At 38.0% G+C, this 25004-nt stretch overlaps 1 long non-coding RNA gene across 1 annotated transcript; it reads right to left on the minus strand.

Moving 5' to 3' along the window:
- Window positions 1-10988: 10988 nt before the first annotated feature.
- LOC129410119 (uncharacterized) lies at window positions 10989-24843 on the minus strand. Its single transcript, XR_008632738.1, has 6 exons — window positions 24678-24843; window positions 23971-24175; window positions 21858-21977; window positions 18988-19033; window positions 17586-17726; window positions 10989-12953 (listed from the first exon to the last, which is right to left on the minus strand). It is a non-coding gene; the product is annotated as an uncharacterized LOC129410119 (long non-coding RNA).
- Between the last annotated feature and the right edge of the window lie 161 nt (window positions 24844-25004).

Consider the following 25004-nt stretch of genomic DNA (forward strand, 5'->3'; position numbering starts at 1 on the left):
TTTTGTCTCTGAACCTTTTTCATATGGAGCCACAGGTCACAGGTCAAAGTTCAAAGGCTCCGTGACCTGGGGGTCTTTTGAAATGCCACATCCCATCAGTCCTCTGGAGCAGTGGAAAGAAGAGGATTTGTACAATTAATCAAAAGCCTTTCAGATCCCTCTCTGTTCCGAAACAAGGCAGTGTCCCAGTGTGAGATCTGGTAAAGACTCTTATTTAACACAGTAAGTTAGATGGGAGATCAATGCATTTACTTGATATGAATTGTCCATTAAATAATAACTAAAAGGAGTCTAAATGATGAATTATTCCAAATTGGTTTTGGGGTAATTTCTTGTGTAATTTAAAACTCATATGGAACAAATTACCCTTTGATTTACCTCTGATTTGAGCTGTAAAAATGTTTTTAATATTACAGATAAAGCGCATAAAAAGCAAATTTTAGCGACAGACCAGGGTGTATTAAAAATTTAATGCATTCATACTCACATAAATACATCAGAATAGGAACTAAACTTGGACAAAACCTGGAACTAAACCTGGACTAGACTAGGACTAAACCAAGACTTGAACAGGACCAAACCAAGTCTACATTATAACTAAACTGAGTTCAAACCAGGACCATATCAAGTGTGAACATACTCTAAAAATGTACTATGTCGTATAATTCCACTCCAAAAACACAATATGGGTACAAAAAATGTGTATGTTTTTGCAGCTGTAATACTGAAAACATACATGGACTACCGGACATTAGAGCATGGAAAATCTTAGTCCAAATTTGAAACAATCTGACCACAGCCACTAATTTGTATTATGTGTCTCTCAAGTGTGGAAGACATCTCCTCTTAAATATTCTCATAGCCTATCATTCAGAACAAAACATATAACTTCTCATACCTGAAATAAGTAACAGTTTGGTGCCCCGATTGTTGATTTAGCAAAAATCCAAGATGTTTCTCAGTCCTTTGTGTTGTTTGTTTTTGACGCAAACAGAGCATGCATCTTTCTGATTGGTTAATCCACCTGTCAATCACACCCTTTGAAATCAGGGACAGGACTCATCTGGAGCGTATGGTTCTGGCTGGCCAGGTAATCAAAACTGTACATGTACGTTTTGGCTCGATTCCAGTGTGTTGGACTCTCTCACTGTGCACTTGTCTGTATACTTTCACCCACACATGTCTGTTATGCCTTCACAATGTTTTACCTTGTCCTGACCACTGTCCTACACACACACACATACACACACACTCCCTCTGTCCCAGGACTGGCATGTGGGGCACAGTCTAATGCCATGAACGGGACACTCCCCGCTGCTCCCTGTCTGTAGCGTCGGACAACCTCTGGCCACCATCTGTACCCCATTAGAGCCACAAGAGAACAGGCCTGTACAGAAACAGCCACTGCCTTCCCCTCAAAGTCATCCAGCATTATTTAATTACAGGGCACACTCCATAAACTTCATGTTATTAACACAGCGGGAGCACATAAAAATATATTGGATAAAGCAACAGCAAAACTCAATCAGTCCGCACGTTTATTTTCACTGAATTCTCGTGGGCTCTTTGGGATAATTACAGCATCTTTTTGCTGTCTAATCGTCTCGGTTATTGGGCTGCCTTTGTGATTAAGTGTATTAGTTTTGAGCTTATTATGCAAAGTGGTAAATGTGTTTTCATATGGCTGCTTTTACACAGGTGACACATGGGACAATCTGAATATGTTTTCATGTAAGAGCTTATTTGAATATGAAGACTAATAAAACATATGATAAGGTAACAGCCTACTTGGTCATCTTTTAAATAATAGCTTCAATTACTTTTTGACCGTATAATTTATAATATCACGCGTTATTTATATTTTGTATTCATATCTATATACTGTGTGTAATACTGTGTGTTTCTGGCAGAGGGTCCGTCACGAGCTTCTCTCCATGGACATGTTGCCTGGAATGTTCCACAGTGTGGCATTACACTTATTTTTTCTACAGAGACAGCAGGCGATGCCATAGGGCCAAGTTACATGTCAGATCTGTGGAGAGGCAAGCCCACTCACAGTAAGAATACAAGTTTTTAAGTCAATAAAAACTCACATTAGTGAGTAAATGCAAGATGGATATGCTTAATGCCATACTGGGACATTCAAGACAAAGCAACATCTCCATGGAGACAAGCAGATGGCAGACACTCCACCAGAAAAGTTACACAGGGCACCTTCAAATTTACCATCTGCTTTACGACATATTTTATGTGTTATAATTAAAATAATATCATTTATAATGATATAGAAATATTCTCATCACACAGTGGGCATAAATATTTATAAACTCCAGATAGGTGTGTTCAGTGCAACAGAATGCAATACAACACATTATAGAGTCTATTACAGCTGCACTGACAATTGTTGCATGGAAAGGTACAAAACAAATTTGAAATTTAGATTTGAGTTTTATGCTTATTCATTAACCCAGTTTTCGCAAGGAACCAGATTTTATGTGTCTTCATTATTAGAATATTAAAAACTGTGTAAACCCGATCCCAACTCAAGCTGCTGGAGGAGATTAGGGGTCACAAGTTTGGGGGCACCTTAATCAATGCTAAAGGGGACAGCTCTGATGCTAAAGCTATCCAGATGACAACCTTTGACCTCGTTGAAACTTGTATGGAGTGGACATCACCTTGAAACCCCAAACAAATACTGCTATTTTCATCCCAGCCTCTCTCACCCCCTCGCCTCCTCCCCTGCACCCACTCTCCCTAACAAGCAATAAGGCTTTTGTGCTTGGCCGCTCAATTGGGGAAGATGCCTGTCTCCAATACTTTAAATTGTTTGCAGAAAAATAAAACATAACCTGCCACCTGCCTGCAAGAAACCAGCCAAAAACACTGCAATTAGCTGCTGCTGAAATACTATACGACACCATTATGAAGATGTGTGTCAGTGCAGAGATGGAAAGATAAAAACGTTCAAGATTTATAAGCAAATTTAGATGAATTGCGAAATACGATGACCCGAATAAACAACGGACGCCACCAAAAATGGAAATAAGCCAATTGATTTTGAGATAACAGTGTGCATATATTTTTGAAATGGCTTTTATCATCACTTCTGAAAGACATATGAGGAAACCTAATGCTTCTGTAATGTAAATATGATGGTGTTAATCCGGAGGTGCAGGGCGGCTTCAAATCTCCTCTTGCAGCCGCGAGAAGGCCCCTAAAGACATAATACCATCAAATCAAATTACAGTCCTACAATTCGACCAACCAGAACGGTGGAAAACGCGCACTTCGCACTCACGGATAATTCAACAACGCAAAACGCAAAGAGGGATGGAGATTAATTTGCTGCAGATTGAGCCGGTAAATTGTTTCCGAAAAGGTTTTCATTCGTCACTCAATGATTCGACTTCTCGCACAGGAGCGGACTGAACCTCTAGTCTGACCGAGTATGTCTGGGCTGTTTGCTTTTGGTTTTGTGCGTGACATTTGGGTCTCTGTATGAGATTATTGTGCTGGGACCACTAAAGGATTTGACTGTAAACCTCTATTGTTTGTTATGTTTTGTGATAAATCCTAATGGAACTTCAACAAAAGCCACATTATAAACTCCTCGTCTGTTTGTGGCAGTGTTTTGGAGTTTCAATTGCAGACCAAAAAAGGAAAAAACTGAAAATAATACGCTCCATCCATTATAAACACTAAAGACTGGTGCCCTAACATGTGTCTAATAATGGTGGATAAGTATGGCCATCTTTGCTTAAAAGGTTGCCTTGGTGACTCAGTCTAGAAAAAGCAGAAGATAGTTATTGAAACATAGCTTTTTGTTAGGACTGGACAATGGAAGATTTATTTTTGCTTGATCCTGAATTTGAATTTTATTTCATTTTACTCAAATAATATTGATCTTCACATAAACAATGCAGACTTTTAATCATTGCATAAAAAATCTAAATTTCTTCCTCCAAAGTCTGAACTCTGCTCCACACAACATGCTTTTACACATTGGCTATATACCCCTCAATTGAAACAACTGAATCCTATTAAAATTTGATCGCACAGTTTTACATTTTGGTCAGTATTTCCATGCAAATTCATACAAAATGCAGTATCTCAAACTGATTAAATGTTGTATTGTCTGTATTCACACAACACAAGCACCTCTTCATTTGAGGATAGTCAATTATCCTTCATTCAACACTTTTGCTTTCCACTAACAAAAACTGATTCTCACACAGCAGTGGATACCAAGCAATAAAACCATGGACAAACTGTAATAGATTGTGCCACTTACATCACAGGAACTGTTGAAGAAAATAAAAGTAAAGAATAGGTTAATGGTAATTTTTGGTCAAACACAACCATGGTATGCAAGAGATCATCAGTGAGAGCATATTAAAGGCGCACTATGCAACTTTTTGGTTGAGGGTCCGTCTGCTGTTTGTTTCTAAGGGTATGTCAGTATACCACAGTATGACAATAAACATCTCTTAAAATCATCTTAATCTTTACTTACAGGTGGTTTAATACCTCAAAGATACTAAGAAAAACAGGCAATCTGATAGATAGAAGGGTTTAATCGAATACAGATAAAGCAATAACATCCCCATGGAGAAAAGCATTTGACGGAGCCTCCACCATTAAAGTTACACAATGCCCCTTTAAACTAACGCAATCGACTCCAAATCGCAGTAATCAAAGTTTGAGATGCAGTAGCTAATGATGTGAATAGCAAGCAAAAACAAGTAAGTGGAAGGCAATGCTCCTCTCAAATAGTCACGATTTAAATGCGTTATGTGCTTCTGTAGGTGCTGGCTCCATCCCATCAGAAAAGGTGCGCTGTATGTTTATTTGTGTACTTACCGCTAATATATGTAAACAACCAGACGAGGATGAAGTTTTACAAGGATGTATCATCAACTGTTACCCTGCTGAGACGACACCTGCCATGCTATCTGGGTTACACTGCACCTGTAATACTCATGCATTTAGATGAGGTGTTAAATGACACAGCAATATCAAATTAAAGATGTCATTACCAAGCTATATTACAATAGAAGGAGTAATTATTAAACATCCTATATTACACAAAATTGACTCTTGTGAGATTTTATCCATGTTATAGTGCTCTTACCTCCTCAAAAACATACCTGGAGTTGTGTTTTGTTCCATTCACACGTTTGAGTAACCCTGTAGTATTAGTCTGTGTCCAAAGCTCAAAACGTTCTGTTCCATCTTGAGATGCCATGAAGTGGTAGTTTTCAAATTAACAGCGCTCTTTTATCTTTTGTTCAGCAGAGCAATTACAGAGTTGAAAGGTGAATGTAGTTTTTGTCTTTTTTTTTTTTTTTGCATTATCTTGTCTTTTAATATGCATTGCCTCTTTAAAGGTGCACTGCGCAACTTTTCTGGTAGAGGGTCCATCGCCTGTTTGTCTCCATGGAGATGTTATTTCTTTGCCTGGAATGTTCCATGGTATGACATTAAACACATCTATCTAGCATTTACTAATTACAGGTGTTTCTATTGCTCAAAAAGCTGAAAAACAGAATTACAATACTTCTCTCTGTGAATAGGGTTGTCTCTCCACAGTTCTGAATTGTATTGTAGTCTATACTTGGCCCCCTTGAGATAGCTTTAATCTCTGCCATGGAACGTTCTAGACAAATCTCCATGAAGACAAGCAGGTGATGGACCCTACACCACAAAAGTTTAGTAAATAAATACAAAACACAGATATTCATAACATATCTGCATATCATCAAAACAACATTCATGGTAATATAAATATTTGAATGATTTGTCCACCTCTGTGAAAAATCGTTAGTAAGTTTAGAATGAAACCAGCGTTTTTGTGAGCAGCTGAAATGACTGTGCCTCTGGATGTGTTGGTGGTCAGTGGGAGAACAGTGTGGACAGAGTTTGTCTGTTATTTTGATCACACACAGAGCCGCGTGTGGACACAGAGAGTGGGTCAGACATTTGTTTTCTAAAGCAAAGTGCTAAACCACAGGAATGCACCGGCAGCACACCGCAGCACTCTGAGCCAGCAACTGCTCTATCAACAAAACAATGCGACCAGAACTTATGTTACCATTCAATTTCAAACTTTTACACTGACTTTACTCATATTAATTATAATTACTACACTACTGTGCAATTAGTTTAAATTTGACCTCATTAGCGTTAAACTATACTTCAGGAAAAAAGATTTGAGTCTAAATACCTATGAATTATTTTTTTTTGTTTTTGTATGATGATGCATTATCTAAAATATTTAATAGGCAAGGCAAGTTTTTTTTGTATAGCACACATATAACACAAAATAATTCAAAGTGCTTCACAGATTAAGAATAAGAATAACAAATAAGAACATAATTTAGAATACGTAAGTTATTTTACCTACATGTTTTGCATTGCCTGTGGTATTTTTGTATAATTATGTAGTTCTAATTTATGTTCTGGCATTTCTAAAAGTATGTTTGGTTTTCATGTTAAAAATGCATAGGAAATCCATTTCACTTCCACTTACTCATGTTAGTGCTATCATTAATACCAACATAAACGCCTTAATTACATACAAACACGCTCTTACAGCGTCGCACCTGTGTCAATACTTTGGTTTATTTAGCTTGAGCTTTCTGTAGCTCTACAAAGCTGAGCGCCTGGGGGTCTGAGTTGAATAAAGATTACATGTGTCGTTATATTAGGGTGGTGGCAGCTCTTGTTAATATGGGCCGACATACATTTTACATGAGTTTTAGCGGAGTACGACTTCTCCAAGGTGCTGCACTTCATTTACAGCGTGGACAGAATTAATTAGGTAAATGTCTGGGAGGTTAATGGCTTCCTCTTTTTGCACCCGAGTGTTTTTCTATCACTAGCTTTGTCTTAATACTCCCATATATTAGTCTGAAATTACATATGTTTTAATTCTTTCCATGGCATTTGTTAAAATATGTAGCAAGTACACACCTCATTTTAAGACATGAGATCGGGGGAGTCGAAGGGAGAAAATGGGAGGGGGGCGTTGTTAAAGCCTAAGGTTAAGTTGATTAATTAACATCGATATGGATTAATTAGCTGTGACGACACTTTGATCTATGGGAGAGGCTCCGTATGTGTCGTCAGCTATGTTAAACAGCAGGCCAGTCTGTATAATAGGAGCTGCACAAGAGTGGGCTCGCTGAGGCTTGAGATGGCTGTTAACAAGAGAAGATAACTAAAAAGGTGGGATGTTGACCTGCCTGTATGTATGGATTTACATGTGGGTATATACAATGAATATAGGTCAATACCAGAGAAGCATTAGTGAAAGAAATTGGCAGAGAATGAATGATTTCATTCTCTAAAATTCATTAGTAATGAGTGTATGATTAAGAATTAAAAGGGCTTATATTCCACTATTCTCCAAGTTCTCTCAAACATAAAACACTCTGTTCCACCTTGTGATGTCATGTGGTAATACAGGAAGTGCTCCACTGTGTTTTTAAACTCCATACACCTTCACTAAAATAATTTGAACGACTTCATCCCTAGAACTGCCAATCTGCCAAGGAGCTGTTAACTCGAAAAACTACTATGACATCACAAGGTAAAACAGAGCATTTTGAGCATTGGAGATGTAAACAATGTGACATGACAAATAATAAAGGGTTACTCAAATATGTGGGAAGGAACCAAAACACAACTCCAGGTATGTTTTCGAGGAGGTAACAACGTTATAACGTAGCTTAAAAAGTCAGAAGGGTCAGTTTTGTGTACAAACCTTTAATGATTCATCAAAACATTTTTGCAAGACGATTAGGAAAATTAAACAAAACTTCTGGCTTTGTGGCTGATTTAAAGACTGCTCAGTGTACTATGCAGAGAAACATACTTTAAACCAAGTAGTCAAGATTCTGATTAAGTGGTAGTGCAGTAGATATATCTATGTCTTGTGGTCCAAGTCCTGACTCTGGCAAATAACTTACACAACATATTTCATGTTGAGTAAAATCCTTTTTGTCCGGTACTTTATTGTTAGCACTGTTGTTGCCATAACACAGCAACTCTCCTTTGGGCCTTGAAAGTCTCAACTACTTAAAACATAAAGCATTGCAACCATTTGGCGAAGAAAAATATGGTTAAAAAAAGAAGCACTTCCTCTTCAAAACTTGCTTCAAACAGCGCAGTAATGTAAAGTTAGTCTCTCAAACAAGGGCATCTAAGGATCTATCCTCCACAGTACAATAATGAAGACCTTGTGAGTGCGTGTTACATCTGAGGACAGGGAATGGCGCTAGACAAATGGGCTTTGAGATGACAGACTTTCATATCCTGCAGGAAAACCTTTGCTCAAATATTAGAAACAGCTGAGCACAGAGCTGCAGCCACTCCGATGGCGAGGGCATATGTTTTGGATTCACAACATGGTGCACTCAGATTCCTCCACTGTCATGCCATCTGTAAGAACGTGTATACTATAAGGCTCAGGACATGAAAGAGGCCCAGCTAAGTTAAAGATTTACCACTACCCCAAATAGTCAACAGAATTAACCAAACAGGAAGTCAGCAGATTGGCCTTTATAACTAAATGATAATAAAAAAAACAATATAAAGTAATTTTAAATAATGAAAATGTAATTAATTAATCACTGCATTTATACAGCGCCTTTCAAGATAGCTAAAGCGCTTTACAGTTCATTGTTCATTCACTCAACACTCAGTGGTGGTAAACTACGATTATAGCCACAGCTGCCCTGGGGCAGACTGATGGCGAGGCTGCCAATCTGTGCCATCGGTCCCTCTGACCAACACCATCAGTCACACACACACCACTTTCATACTAGGCAGTTAGGCAATGTGGGTGAAGTGTCTTCACTAAGAACACAATGACAGTTTTTGCCACTGGCGCCCCACGGTGGCACCTGGAATTCTCAGTGGTCTCCCATCCATGTACTAACCAGATCTGAATAACATAAATGATAATAAAAAGACAAAAATACATAAGGACAAGGCATGATCAAAAAAATAAAAAGGGGGGCAATTATAGATAAAATAAAATATTTTGTGAATGAAAATGATATCATGGGCATGCGAAGTAAAAAACATACAGTGCTTCTACTTAATTAGACAATTATATTATTAATTATTATTATGTAATTCTGTACACTTGGTCACTTTAAGAAACAATAAGCTAACAAAATTGCACACACAAAAAAAATTGGTTGCCATTACCAACACTACATTGGCTACTGCTGTTGTGTCCTTGGGCAAGTCTTCATCCAACTTGCCGGTATGAATGCATATTTGAACACGTAGGTCTAATTGTCTTATAGTGGTTGGACAGGCTGTAGCTATATAAGACACTTACAACCAGCTAGTGAATGAATAATACAATGTAAGGTGCTAGTTTGTTCTAGTTTGTTCAATCTTGACTTGGACAAAACACACTTTACTGATCCATTTTTTATTTTTTTTTAAACTCTGCATAACATTAGAAAGAGAGAATGAGAAAGAAAATCACACGGAAAAACTAAACGCCTTCAGCATTTTAATTTCCAACTGAGAAGCTACTTGCTCGGGCTATCCTGTACCATTCTAACAGCAGAGGGGTCTTCCACACCCCATGGCATCATTAAAAATCACTATGGCCACTTATTTAGAATTTTGGGTTGGAGTGGGGAGGCGCTGGGGAGGTGTGGGGGTGTTTTGGTGGGGTGGGGGGCGTTCTGACAATTCCCCGGCGCTAAGCCCTCTGAGTCACATGCGGTTTGTCAAGCTTTGTCACAGCACAAAAAGGGAGAGGGTAAGGTGTGAGTTTGAGTGGGGAAGGCATCTCTGCTGCTGGGGTCGCCATGGCAATGATGCTAGTTAGCCAGCTAGCGCTCGGGGGCCCGCCAGAAAAGTGACAATACAAGGGACTTCAGCCATAGCAGCACCGAACAGCATTAATGAGATTTTTCACACTTATTATAATACACACGCTGCCTGCTAGTGCCATTGCTGTAGCACTTTACACACATATATTCACAATACAGCTCAAATCGTGACAACAAAATTAGGAGCATGGCGTGATTGTTTACCACCACTTATAAGCATGGCATTGTGGGAAATTCTTTTCTTCCAAATACATGTATGCTCAAACACAAAGGCAAACAAACAAAATGGATAAGGACAAAATTATAGAGGAGACTGCAGGCTGTCACCATAACATTAGGCTTCATTGTATTGGCTCCATCTTCAGTGTAATGTCTCTTCAACAATTATTTCACTCTCCTCCTGTATCTGGGCGCAGGATGCAAGAAAAACATTTGGCAATTACTCGCTAGCTCTGCATCTGGAGTGGTGATTTTAGGAGGAACAAAACATGCGCCTTTAGGGATGTCTCCAATTGGTGTAACTGAAAGAATGGGTCTATTACCTGCCGAACAGATTCACTCCATAAGATAAAAGTTATATAGCCCAGAGAACTGTATGGTCAGCAAATCTTTTAAACCGATTATTAAACCAAGAATTTAAAATTACATTGATAATAAAGCAACATGCCACAGTACATGATGTAGACAAGTTAAAATAAGAAATCAGCTATGGGAGTACCCTTTGTCAGCGCCAAAACTGATGATAAATGAAGAGGTCATAAGTAAGAACTGCTGAAGATACTCTATATACAAAATATGAATAATGAACTTAATTTCGAAACTAAAATTAGCATTATCTTAGGTCTAGATTTTTTATAATTTCAAGCAAATTATATTTTAGAGCCACTGAAAAGCAACTGCATCAATGGTTTCTTTTATCTTCAAAATACATCATATGCAGTACCTTTATTTAACAAGGACCTCATATTGACAAAATGGAAAATATAATAATTGCAAAATCCTGAACTGTCTCTAAAGATTATCATAAATATTTCACAGTACTTTTTTAACTTAACAAGTGACAACAAAGATTACAATTTTGTGATATTATTTGTAATCCTACAAAGAAACCAAATGACACTGTAGTTTGGTATTTACATAAAAAATGACATACATTTTATTATCATATTGTTCATCATTCTTTTTCATACTCTTCAGGTGAGATTGCATTTGAGGTACACAGAAAAACACAGAAAACAAAAACAAGCATACAGAATATGACCTCCTCCTGCAAAAGTTACCACAAAGTCCTGACTCCTGCTTAAAAGGCCCAATTCAAGCAAAACAGACCCAGCAGCGCCATCTATTTTTATCACACATTTCTGCTGTCATTGTTTTGGGGGATTCTGTTTGACTCAGGGCTCATGCCGCCTTGGAAGAGAGCAAAGGTCAAAGGGCAGAGAGGAAAGGGCAGGACCTTATCACCGTGGTAATGTGGTTCTCAGGAGGAACATTCCCAGCAAAGTGAGGTGATTTAATCCAACTAGTGATCGTGCATTATCATTTGAAAGTTACCACGAAATGTGTTTGGCTACTGACTACAGCCAAATGCAATTATAGAGGGAATATAGGGGTTTGTCCTGCATCTGTCTCTCTACTCTGAATAAGCAGATAAAATATTATTCACAAAAAATATATATTGTGCTTTGGTCAAATATTTAGTATGGACTGCATAGTTCAATGAACACAACAGACCACAACATACAAAAAGTTCTGTGTTTTATCACTGTACACTCATATACAAAGGTATTATATGATGTTTCTAGATATGAGAATTACATGAGAGGGACAAAAGGTGAGTCCCTCTGCCCCTATGATTCTTGAATCTTGTTAAACTACCCAGCTCCACTCTGTTTGTTTCTCTTATCTGTCTCTATAATTTCTGTTACTTATGACAGATGATTGATAGTATATTGCATGAGACAGTAGAATGTACTTTGGACCAGATACAGTCTGTATCTGATCCAAAGTACATGAATCAGGTCTAGGATCCAACTATAGCTGCAACACTTGATTTTGTTTCGCTTCATTTTGCTTTGATGTGGAAATAAATGTAATCCTCCATTTAATCCTTCAAATCACAGATTCGATGTGAACCCAAACTAATGGAACGTTGAAAAGTTCAAATTATTTTAGCAACAAACAACATATTTCCTCCTGAAAATGAATCAATGTTGATGTTTGACATAAAAGACCAGATTATTGTTTTCAAAGATTTTATCTGCATGTAGGCCTAATCTACACTGTGTGTTGACTTTCCAGATGTGTCTCTATCTGATATGTCTCTATAAAGTCATTCTCTGCTCTGATTTTATCTTCTTTTTTGACCTTTCTCTGTGAACTGAGTGCACTTAGATTTATACTTTTCTACAACAGAATCTGACTGTAACAGCTAATGTGCAGTTTGTTTGTGTATTTTGCAGAAAAATCTTCCCAACAAGTATAAAGTGATTCTGTTACATAAGAATACAGTGCCATTAGTCAACAAAACATATCATCAAATATAAGAAAATGTTACCCACCTAAGACCCGAAGTAGCTACAAATGGCTAATAAGTACAATGTGAAGAAGTGTTTCTCCAAAGATATATAGAGAAACTTACTATAATTGCAATATTTATACTGTCAGTCATAGTTATCATTATTTTATACGTCCAACATTATTATTAAAAATTTTTTTCATTATTTTTATGGCTGTAGTATGCAGGGAAAGTATTGTTAACATCCAGGAATAAGACAAGACAAAATGCTTGTAGGAGAACTTACACATTTTCAAACAGTGACTAAACCCCGATGTCTGTGTTAGGAGGGATTAATTGATTTTCAACTCATTAAAAATAAAAGGGGGCTGGGGGGGCTTTTCTTTTTAATAATCGGCAATGATGTGAAGTTTGGACAAATGAGATGATCTTCACCTGTGTTCCTCTGTGGGCCATTTCTCATCGCCCGTGTCTGTGTCTTGTCTGACGCTTCTCCTTCAGTGTGATGTGTCCAGGCTCTGCTCCGTGTGGCTCTGCTGCTTTTCCCCTTTCACCCGTCCTGCCTCGTCCATCTGTTCAAATGAAGAGAAGAGCTCAGCATCAACATAACACAGACCGATATAGGAGAGGTATCATAAGAACATTTCCTAGATTATAGAAGGAGGTCTTAATATTTATACTAATATGGGATTGTTGCAACTTCATGCACTACCGATAAATGGGACAACTATCATGTTTGATATTGAGGTTTTTGTTTAATAGCCATGACACAAGGGCTGCACAATAAATAAAATTTAAAAAAAAGATTCAAATTATAACTCTAACCAATAAAAAATCTATTATGTTCTGACTGATATGGGCACACAAAAGAGAAATGGAGGAAAGCTACAGTGTACAGTGGCTTTTAAAACCTGAATCTCAAAACATTAGTCAATTGTGAGCAGTCTATTCTTCCTTTACAGATAATTTTTATATTATATTATATTTATATGTTTTTCACAATCATGCATCCCTGCTGATCTCCACTCCTTATAAACCAAAATCACCCAAGCTGTTCAAATGCCATGGTTTTGTTTCTAAATGGACACGGGCATCTCAGTTTCTCTGTCCAACACAAAGTATAAAGGCTTTTCCTGTCAGCTCTGCTTAGTTCTGACAATCTCTTCAATTTGAGCAAGAATTAGATTTCTCCTGCTCTGCCCGGGTCAGCCTTCTATCAACACACACAAGCTGCTCAGATCACAGCTGACAACTGCACTGAGCATTTAAAGCAAGAAACATCATAGGAAATACATTTTACAACTTTGTTTTGGCCTCAAAGCTTCTCCATTCCACTTCCGTAATTTTCTGTATTGTTTTAAGCTTCCTCCTGTGATGCTTTGACCATTGACTTTGATATCCTAAAAGTAGTTTAAGACTTATGACCAATTGATGTGAGGGATATATTATAAAACAATTTAACAAACTGATGTGTTAATAATAACTAAAATGTAATGGATAATGAGTGATTGAGTGAATGTATTGATAGTTTTCCCTAAGAATTTAAGGGGCCCATATTACGCTATTTTCTGATCTATGTTATAATGTTGTTTCCTCATCACAAACATACCTGGAGTTGTGTTTTGTTTTGCATATTTAACACACAAATCCTGCATATTTAGGCTGAGTTCTTCTCTTAAAAGGAAAATACTCTGTTCCACCTTGTGATGACATGTGCTAATACAGAAATTGCTCAACTGTGTTTTTCAACTCCATACACTTTCAGTAGAATCATTCCCATCATTTCAGACAATCTCCAATGAACAAAAGGTAAAAGGTTGCCATTAACTTGAAAACTGCTTCATCACATCACAAGGTTGAACAGAGCATTGTAGACTAATAATAAAGTTTTATTCAAACATGTGTGAATGAAACAAAACACAACCCCAGGTATGTTTATGATGAAGTAACAGCATTATAACATGACTAAAAGCTCATGAGTCAATTTTGTGTAATAAAAGGGCCTTTAAAAGTGCACTGTGTAACTTTGTCAGAAAACTTACACTGAAGTGGTGTTGTCATTGATGAACAAAATAAAATGTGTAAGCCCCAAACTGTTTCAGTTTCAGCCAAAAGGTGTGATCATACATATACTTAGAACTAGAGAGAGGCCTCAGATGACACTGCCTCTGGGGTGATGTCCCTCTCTGCCCTGTCTTTTCTCTATAAAATGTTCTGTTTGGTCTATAAGAAAAACAGTCATATTAAACCCATCTGTCCTGGGTCCATGCAAACAAGTACAACAGTCTGTTTCTCATTTTTGGATCATGTGAGAAAGGACCGTCTGTCAAGTCTATAGAGTGTCTGGGTTTCAACTAAACAACACGCTGTTTGAGTTTAAAGGGCTTTTCTTGCAGCATAAATTTGTACATAAGTCAAAAATTGTTTTGAATGAGTACAATGAAAGGAGCAGATGATGTGCCTGACATCCAATGCAATACAAGTGACAGCAATGGAAACTTATATCTAAGTATAAGTAATTGTGGTGTTTGTGGTAAAGCTGCAAAAGTAGTAATAATAGTAGTACTGAATGAAATATATGTAAGTAGAAAGTCGTGGTGGTAGGAATGATTGTGTTTGCATCAGTTTGTGTCTAAATATAAAACTAAATACAAATACAAAATTTTTAATAAAAGAGCAAAAAAAAAAAAAACTCAAATAAAAGTAAAAGTATCACATGAAAAAAATTGCCTCAAGTATCAAAGTACCTGTTTTAAAATGTACTGAAAAAGTAAAATTATTTAATGCATATTTTGAGGTTTAATAAAGCTTCGAATGCAGTGATTTTGTCATTTTTTTTCTTGCTGATTTTATTTGCATAGTTTTGTTTGCTCAAACTACAAATGTGTTCAAATTAAACCCTTCAGTCTTTTCAGCAGATCTCAAACTATCATAAAAAAAACATATTACTTTTCAGTCCAGTAAAAAAAATTTGTGGAGTATAAAGTACAAATACCTGCTCTCAAATGTAGTGAAGTAAAATTAAAAAAGTATCCACTTACTTAGTAAAGTAGAGATACCTAAAATGTATGCTTAAGTACTGTACAACTTTTACTTTGTTACCTTCCACCACTGGTTTGAGTTACTTATTTGTAATATGTTTTCCACAATGCACCACTTTTGAGTAATTTGTTTTGACTTTTAGAAAAGTGCTACAAAGAAACCCACTTTGGTGGAGTGAGAGTATGTTTGTTTATTGTGTGCATGGCATTTGAAAATAGATGCCGCGCGGGTTGAGACAACATTACTGAAGCTGTGCAGAAAGTGCAGTGGTTTGGCTCATATTCTCTTGTATGAGTGAACACAGGAAGTAAGCTGAGGCCTGTGAAAGTGTTTTTTTATAGACAGCATTTGAGAAGCGTAGTAGAGATCTGTATCAGGACATGTGATCTAACACTTATTGAGTATATTGTGCAAATGAATGGATGTACAATAAAACTGTTCAGTGTGTTGACCCCATGTGGTCCTACGTTTGTACTGTTGCAGAATTAGGTTAGGTTAGAATTAGGTTGCAGAATTATTAGCAATTAATGTGTTGAAGATAAAGTTAAAGGTGTGCTATGGAACTTATGTTATTTAATCAATTCAAAAAATATTTTATTGTTTCTGATCTGAGCTGTCCACAGATCTGACTTGTAACTTGGCCTTGAAGTGTCACCTGCTTAGCTCCATGAAGATTGACAAGTTTAATACCATGCAATACCATTCTGTGGAACATTAAAGGCAGAGTAATAACTGTAAATAAATAAATAAAAATAAAATAAAATATTTATGGAAACAACCAGGTGACAACCATCTAGCAGAAGTTACACAAGGAATGTCAAAAATTTAATTAAGTAAATATAACCAATTATTTTTCCAATAATTATTTTGGTTTGTAGTTTAGTTTGTATCTTCTGGTCAGCAAAACTATGACAAAAATATATATTCCACGTTTTATACCATCAAGCAAGTGTCTCTAGACTGAAACCTTATTTTACCATATGAAAACATCAATTCCCGTTTGAATATAAGGCCTCACGATCTATTGTTAAGAAAATTGCCTAAAAGACCCCATATAGATCTAATGCCAGGATTTTGATGACTATCTTCTCTTGTTATTGTATTTTTTCATTAAACACACACTTCAATTTCACCACATTTAGCCCAACCACCCTGGTGTCTTTATTGTATAGATTTATTAGGTATAGTCCATAAAACCCTATATCACTTTTCAAACTGTTATCATACAGCTCTGAAATGGAACTCTTTTAATGGCCATATTAAATGGTTAATTGAAGTGTAATGTGCGGGGCTTTATTTCTATTGTAAGTGATGGTGACGTGAGAGAGCATAAACCCACAAACCGTTACAGAAGCAGTGAGTTCATTTAATATGGTGGGAGCCTGTGTGGTCAGTGTGATGACCATGAGCATTGTCTGAATGGGGGTGGGGGTGGGGGTGGGGGCATATTTAATCAATATCCATTGAGTAAGGCCTTTTCAATGGGCCTTGCATGTGTATAATAAGAGACATTTGAACACCTCTCATATTCAGTATATTTTTGAAAGGTGATTATGAAATGAATTGGGGAAAATTAAATATAAGAGGCTCTCTAACACTTAAAAAGGGGTTCTATAATTGAAAAAAAAATTTCACAGATAAAATACATCTGCTCTATTCCTATTTTGGTTGCACTTTTTGCACCGACTGCACTGATTTGAGTCCAGTACAGTTCTGATTAATTTAAGGATAAGTTTAAGTTAAGGTTAGCCTTTAATGTCCCCTTTAATACCATTTGTCCTATATTTTTTGTACAGATTGTGAACTTATCTTTCCTTTAATGACTTTTATTCTATATTTTTTAATTGTATGCATTTCTCGTATTTTTGTCTATTTGACTCTGATGGCCTAACAGGTGAAGTGTGTCTTCTTACACTTATTTAATCACAGCTAATTGTGAGTCAATAATACCACATATTATTAACCTGCACTTGTTTTAAGGAACACATTTTAAGCCATTTTAAAACCTGCCTTGGTCATGTACTATGGTAACACATTTGGCCTGGTCTTTATGTTGGAGACAGTGCAGCTCACAGCACCGTCCCAGAGCCAGCCCCCTCATCAAGCCTTTAATCACTGTGATTAGTGACTCATTTCATCATTACAGGTTTCACACCACTCACCTCCGCCGCTAGCTCGCTCGCATGACAAAAACTTCACCCGAAAACACAGCAGCCGCACCTCCCCTCCACCTCTCCACCTTCACCCCTGCGGTCTGCAATCCATCACCGGGCCACTGGGGAGCGAATGGGGCGGGGGTAAAGCTGCACAGAAAGACAAAGAAAGGAGTGACCATGTCTGTCTCTGATACCTCAAGCAGGGCCTCAGCTCCTAATCCTGGGTGCACTCACACACATGCAGACAGGAGAGGCATGTCAAACCAGAAAGCCCAAAATGTAACCACTTCCTGCAGGGGCAGCCGCTTTGTGAGAGTGCAGATGTGGGGAGCTAAAGATGAAGTCACTTAAACAAAGGTCATTGCTGAAAAAGTGAAAAGGCATAATCTAATGGCAAGATTTCAAAAGCATACTTGTAACTACTTCAAATTTTATAGTTCTATTAGTCAAAAAAGCGCTGATGCAATTAAAATGCATGTAAAACAAGGAACAAATACTTTTATACTCTCAAAGGTTGTATGCATTCATGACCACATTTTGCATGTAGTTTGATTTTTCCACTTACAACAACTCTAACGCACTGAGCGTGGCCCTAAAAAGTTTTTTAAAAGTAATATACTACATAAAACTGACTGTGCTGTGTTTTGTTTCATTCACATGTTTCCTGCATATTTGAGCTGAGATCAAAAAATAACAGATCAGAAAATAGTGTAATATGGGGCCTTTAAATGTGTTACTTGTTTCAGTAATGTAAAAGCATCTGGGCATGTGTGATTTTCCTCCTCTAATTAATGATGTTGAGCTTTTTACACTACACTATAATATAATATAATGCAGCTAAATGTGAAACTAAGTATTCAGAATACAAAATGCATACATTTTCTACTCTTTCTACTGACTATAAACAACCAGTGAGTTGCTTTAGGCTCACGTATCAACCCACTACTTTTTCTTGCTTCTCAATGACTTCTCAGCAGTAGATAAATGTTATATTATGATGGTCTAGATCCCTGCTGCTACTAAATTTCCACCAGTGAAATAAAAACGAGGTTCAAAGGTAATTTTATCACTCCTTATTGAGAGGGCTACTGTACAAATCAGAGCTAGAACAGGTGTGGATGAAAGATAGCCATACACATTTGAGACGCAGCTATAGGGTTATGTTATGGTCTAATCCTAACCAGACCCTCATCGTCTGTCTTCAGCCCGGGACACCTCGTAATGCCTATGTTTGGAGTGTGGGAGGTGGGACTGTTCTACATCACCATCCAAGTTTTTTTTGTACTTTCTTTTTTTGTCAAGTCTGCACAATGTCGCCTCCACTAGCAGAGCGTGAGTTAGTGCACGTGTTAGGAAAAGGGTCTGGACACATGGAGTTTTTATTCCAGGTGACCCCGAGGACACTTACTGGGTGACTGAGAGGTACACCATCTAGGCCTCATCCATCTACACATCTGCAAAAAAGAGAAGAGGGGGAGTAAATTTGGGTAGCTCAAGTAAACCAGAAAGAAAGAAACTAATGAAATAAACAGTTTTATAACAAGGACTTGAACCTAGCTTAAAGTTTTTACTTTACTCCATTGACGCTTTCACCAGTGCATTGGTATTTCAGATTTTATAACTTTGTACATGTAACTTTTCTGCAGAGATGTCCTCCTCCTTCTTGTCTCCATGGAGATGTTATTATTTTGCCTGAATATTCCATCGCACAGCATTAAACACGACACCACTAAGCTAAGATACTAGTCAGATCTATTTGAACTGAAATCATGCAAGAGACTATGAGTAAAAATAGTTTTGATACAAATCCAATACTTGGTTTAAATATTCACCATTGGTCTAACTGCCTCTCTCATTCACACAGGCAACACTGATTCGGTGGCTTAAGGACACAATTATTAAAAAGATATTAAGCATATACTATAAGATGGTTTCAGTTTTAGAACCTAGCAGAAAAAGTTGAAGCTTTTGTCAATTTGTCAATTACTAAATCAATTCAATCTGCCTCCAGCTATACAGCCATGAGTATAGGACTGTTATAACGCACTTTGCAATGTATTGACTTGTCTAAATGAGACTTCGAGCTTTATAAAGGCCGAGCCCTATCAGTTTCACATAACAACATCCTCTGAATTATTTACTAGTCGAATGAGCGCAGCCTGAAAGTGTGCACAGATGTTCCTTTAACCTTACAAATTGATCTTCGTCATAGACTTGGCCTTTTCGACAGCATCTTCAAAGTCTTCCCCTGAGTTTTTTAGCCTCTGAGTGGTGAGACAAAATGCAGTATCAAACCAGGAGTGATGAGGGAAGAGGGCTGCGGGGACCTCTGCTCTCTGGGGCAAAGCGGCAGGGTTTTAGGGGGAGTATTTGGGCCAAAGGGAGGAGAAAGAGCCCCCTAAAAGAGCTCAAAGGGAGTGTGGAGTTGAGGGGAGAATATTTATATCTGTGGAAAATAATGGCCTCCTCCAGACAGTCAGGCAAAGCGTTGATAAAACAAAGAAAACTAGAAGCACTCTGAGGGCACAGACCTCTGGAAGACCATGCTAAGAATATAGAGCCAAACATGGACTTGGGATCCTTTGGTTTAGGGATAAATGATTATGATTTTTGTTGCTGAAAAAAATAAGGGTTTTCCCATTCACAGATATTCCCCATTTTGTGTAAGTATAGGCTCTGTGGTTATACCGTTTTTGTCTTTGTAGATGTGGGCTTCAAGGACCATACACAAGGCAACACAATAGTAAAGTAATGTCATTTAAAAGAATCAACCCATCATATGTATGTATTCATTTTACAGGGAGCGCTGTTAGTACTAAAACAATAATGTGCAGAACATAAAGTGCAACATAAAGTCCACATACTGTATGCACTCAGCAATATGGTCTGTTCATTTCTGTGTTGGTGGGGGGGAGAAGGGGGGGGCTAAAACCTGGATACATTCTCACTTTATGGGGACCTGTCAGTAATCGTAAAGCGAAGTACATCCTTGATTATTAGGTCGCCAAGTTAAGATATGAGTTAAAATAGGTTAAGGTTTAGGGTGAGGTTAGGTAAGTAAGATTAGAGTCAGGATCAGTCTCGAGGAAATGAATGTAAGTCAATGTAATGTCCCCAAGAAGCACGGAAACCCAACATGAGTGAGTGAACAGCAGCAAACAGTCTGGTGGATTTGTGAGCGCCGGGGGTCAGGGCTGAATTGATGTTGTTTTCCTTCAATCAGGACGCGGTGTGGGACGCGCTCACGCTACAGTCGGCCCACATAAACACTGAGGAGTGCAGCACAGGGAGGAGGAGAGGCCCAGACACTGAGTCGGCATGATCTGTCACTGTCTGAGCAAGGGACAGCCTCGGGTCGGGCCTATCTCACTGCAGAACCAGACCCCAAAAGACCCCCTCGGATAAAACACTCAAATTAGCTGTCTTTATGCAGGCAATATTTTAAATGTGTAAACATATAACTGTAGGAAGTATTCTGTTGAATTTGGCAACATATATACACACCATACTGTACAAGATTATAGCCAAAGAAACAACATTTTCATGGAAACAAGTAGGAGGAGGCCCTCATCCAGGCCAAAGAAGAGTCAGGTTTGTGGAGATGCAAGTTCGCTCAGAGTAGGGACGCATGTTTTTCCAAGTTGTTGTGTGCAATAACCAATACCAAAATAAAAAAAGATTTATTTTAATTTAATATTTTGGGGAAAAAAACACACACACTGTAGCTTTAACTACAGTCTCTTTAGGGTTAATTGTTTGCTTAGGACCTGATACGTTCATTACATCATCAATTGTTACATATTTTCCCGTGTTGATGTGTGCGTGTAATTGTATTTTTTATTCTAGAAATCACATCACATTATTATCTTCCTCTTGATTTGGATGATGATCGGGCACCTGGTTTGAGGCTGGTATAAACACAAAAGACACAGTTGACACACACTGAGATTGTATTCAATTTCTGTACAATGACCATCTTAAAACACAGCCATCTTATGCAGTGCTTTTGGGTGGCAAATTTTATAAAATCTTAAGTGGTTCTTTAGTAAAGCTTATACAACATAATTTTCTCAACAGCATTTAGCTACTGGATGCAGAGAGAGTTATGCATTTAATTTCTTTGGGATTGTCAAACAAACTCCGTTCACCCAGCCTTTGCCAAAAAGTAAACTGTGCGCTACTCTCTGGAGAATGAGATTAATGCCTGCACTTTAAAATGAGGATCGATACACATTACACATGCTAACGCAAGCTCGGCATCGCTGTGATATTTAGTACCTTATGACGGGCGCATGAAGCATTTGGAAAGCTGCCTCTCACAGAATGGTGCTCGCAAACAATTTGAGTTCCTGTGGGCTGAGGAGGTGTCTCTACCCACCACCTGAATTTCAACAAGATCTGCAGACAGAAATATCAGTCAGGAGGAGTGGAGAGGCTCAAGAAAAGAATATATATTTTAAAAGTGCACAAAGCTGAACCACAAAACTACAAGTAAATAGGACAACTTGTGCATGTGAAATGTATTTATTTCTAAGCCAAATGCTCTTCTTTATCTATTTAACCCAGCATGGAAATAGAGGAGGGACTGGATTGTTGGTGGACAGCTTGACACTGTATTGAAGTAAGTAATTATTGATTAATAACATTTCAATGAACATGGAAATGTCTAGTCATGACTCTAAGAGGAAAATGGCTGCAGTGCACTAATGTACTGATTGGATTCGTCCCTGGTATTTGCCTGTGAGCCAAATATTTGTTTTATTCCTTTTTCATTCCTTATGGGGCTTTACACTATGGTACTGAATACATAAGCCTGGCGATTCAATGTAAATGCAAATTAAAACATTGCATTATATCTTACTCCATATGTTCCTCCAATGTGTTCAGCAACAAACTTTACTACTACAGTTAACATCATTAGCATCCCTATGGCAACAACGCAACCAAGTCTTAAGGTCACAGAAGCCTATAAGTGTTTATGTGTTAGTTCTCCGCACCACACATAAGAATGTTGCCATTATTACACTGCGAATAGAAGTCACAGGGGGATTTTTCTCCCTCCATCACATGACTGCATAGATTTGCACACTATGGAAACTAGGAAATCGTCACAATTATGGCAGAAAATAAGTGGAACTAATTATGAGATTTGTTGGAGGAAGTGTGGGTCCTTCAAATGCATGAATGTGTAACTTGTCTATAGCCACTGTTCCTTTTGCTCTGCCATCGACCATAGATATTGATGTGCTCCACGCTTAGAGTCAATAAACAGCAGAGGAGACACACTTTTGGAAGCAAGAAACTAACCAGCAAAGTGAGTTTTGTTAGGGTTAAGTAAACCTTTTTGGACAATTAGGCCGTTAATCAGTTATAGCGACTGTACAATTGTGGGGGACAAAAAAAAACTACTTCAGTGCAAGGCTGATATAAATAGCCATGCAAATAATTAAAAAATCATATTATCAGTCGTCCTATAAACTGATCATCACAGTGAGAGTAATAAGATGTAAAGTGGTTGTAAAGTTGACTCAAGTTAATGTTTAATTTTTATTTTTACTGTCACTACAATAATTTCTTTGTGTCCTAAAGGTAACAGTGCTTTTAATAGGGCTGGGTAATAAAGTAAAGTCAGTGTGATTTTGATTTGATTACTTTTTCTTTTCAAAACCAGTATTGATGCCATGAACATGATAAACTTGAAATTATTAGTTTTTTAGCTAATGGATTATCGGCCTTACATCTTCAGCAGCCATTATTTTGTTTGGTCCAACCAGCTGCCTAAATATTCAAGAAAAATGTATGAATAAAGCTTTAATTGAACACTTATGTTTAAAGAGGGTAATGCAAAGATGTGACAACAAGATTGCAGATGTGTTTGTACTGAATTCTAATTACACAATTTGGGAAAAATAACCAAAATCGGCCCAAAAATATCGGCAGAGGTCATTCGGCCGTCAATTCTTCTGGATTATAAGCAATCTCACAAAAACAGCCCAATGTATTTCTACAAAATCCAAATCCTGCTCCAAACCACTTGATTTTATGGACACAGGATTGGCCATCTTTATTTAAAACCTCCAACAATATCACTGGCAATTAAAAAATTACTTGCCCAGCCCTAAACTTTACTATACAGAATTGAAGCACATTTTTCATCTCATATGACCTATATACCGTTGCATGTGTCTGCCTCTATCTATGCGTGTTACCTTTATGCATGGTGCTTGTATACCTACTCCCTTTTTAGGCCTCTGTGTCTCCTCTCCCCCTGGTCGTTAATGTTTAATGCACACTCAGGAAGCCGCCTCACACACACACACATCCATACAAATACACACAATCTCGCCCACCCCTCCCGTGTCTACCCCCTTAGCGACGCCATCCTCATTACCAGCCTGAGAGTTGACCTTTGAACCCTGGACCAGATGGCTGATGTTTTCGTTCTGGAGGGAGTAGCAGGATAGAAGAAATGGTGCAGGAGTGGAGGAGTGGTCGCTCAACACGCCTCGAGAACAAGTCCAGGGAGTTTGTAAATCAACGGTGCATGTGATTATAAAAAGGGCCCGTTTCATAATCTTCATGAAGAAATCTGAAACCTGAAGGGAAAATATAAATAGGCAACGTTACAAGACAAGGTTGGCACAAAATAAGACAGCACGCAGTTTCATAAGAAAATAACACACTGTATCTGAAAAAAATCATTCTTAATTGTTGAGATTTGATCCACCAAATTAAAAGGTCATTTGTTTGCTAATAGGTGTGTCCAGACTCAGACCTTAAGATTTTTTTGGGTTAAAATTATTACAAAAATTGGCCTAATTAGTTTGAATGCATTTGAATAAATACATTTAGACACGGTCATTTCCAAGCAAGCACTGTGACTGTGATTCTTAGATTGTGGTTTTCGTTTTTGTAAACTAAGAAGTGTTATTCAATTCTTTTGTGATCATAACATAATTTTAACGAGGTAAACATAATGTGAAGTACAAGAAGTATGTATAAGAAGTGTGAATTGTATTTTTGTTTAGCCTAAAGCCCGTCATGTAGGATACTTGTTGCTTGCTGGTTGAACACGGGCGGATTTTGCTGACTACAGACCGTGACCAAGTCCAGATGAGGCGCAGGTCTCGGTCACTTCAAACAATCCTCCGCCATCACAAGCACACGGGCCGAGAAGAACCAGGCCGAGCAGCGCCGAGCCGCACGGACTCAGGGTGGTGCCATGGTGTGGTATTATGTAGGTCTGAATGTGTGGAGGAAATGTGTGGATGTAAAGCAGAGGCAGAGGCTGAGCTAGCGCAGCGAAGGATTCACAGGCCGGCGTACGTGCCAAGGTGCATGCGTGAACGGAGGAACCGCTTGGGTAATGTCGCCCCCTGCAGGAGACGCGCGTGCAGACGGGGGGAGCACGTGCAGGCAGTGGGG

This window comes from Boleophthalmus pectinirostris, unplaced genomic scaffold (assembly GCF_026225935.1).
Source record: "Boleophthalmus pectinirostris isolate CB_2022bp ecotype Guang Dong unplaced genomic scaffold, ASM2622593v1 HiC_scaffold_21, whole genome shotgun sequence".
NCBI classification, from domain to species: domain Eukaryota; kingdom Metazoa; phylum Chordata; class Actinopteri; order Gobiiformes; family Gobiidae; genus Boleophthalmus; species Boleophthalmus pectinirostris.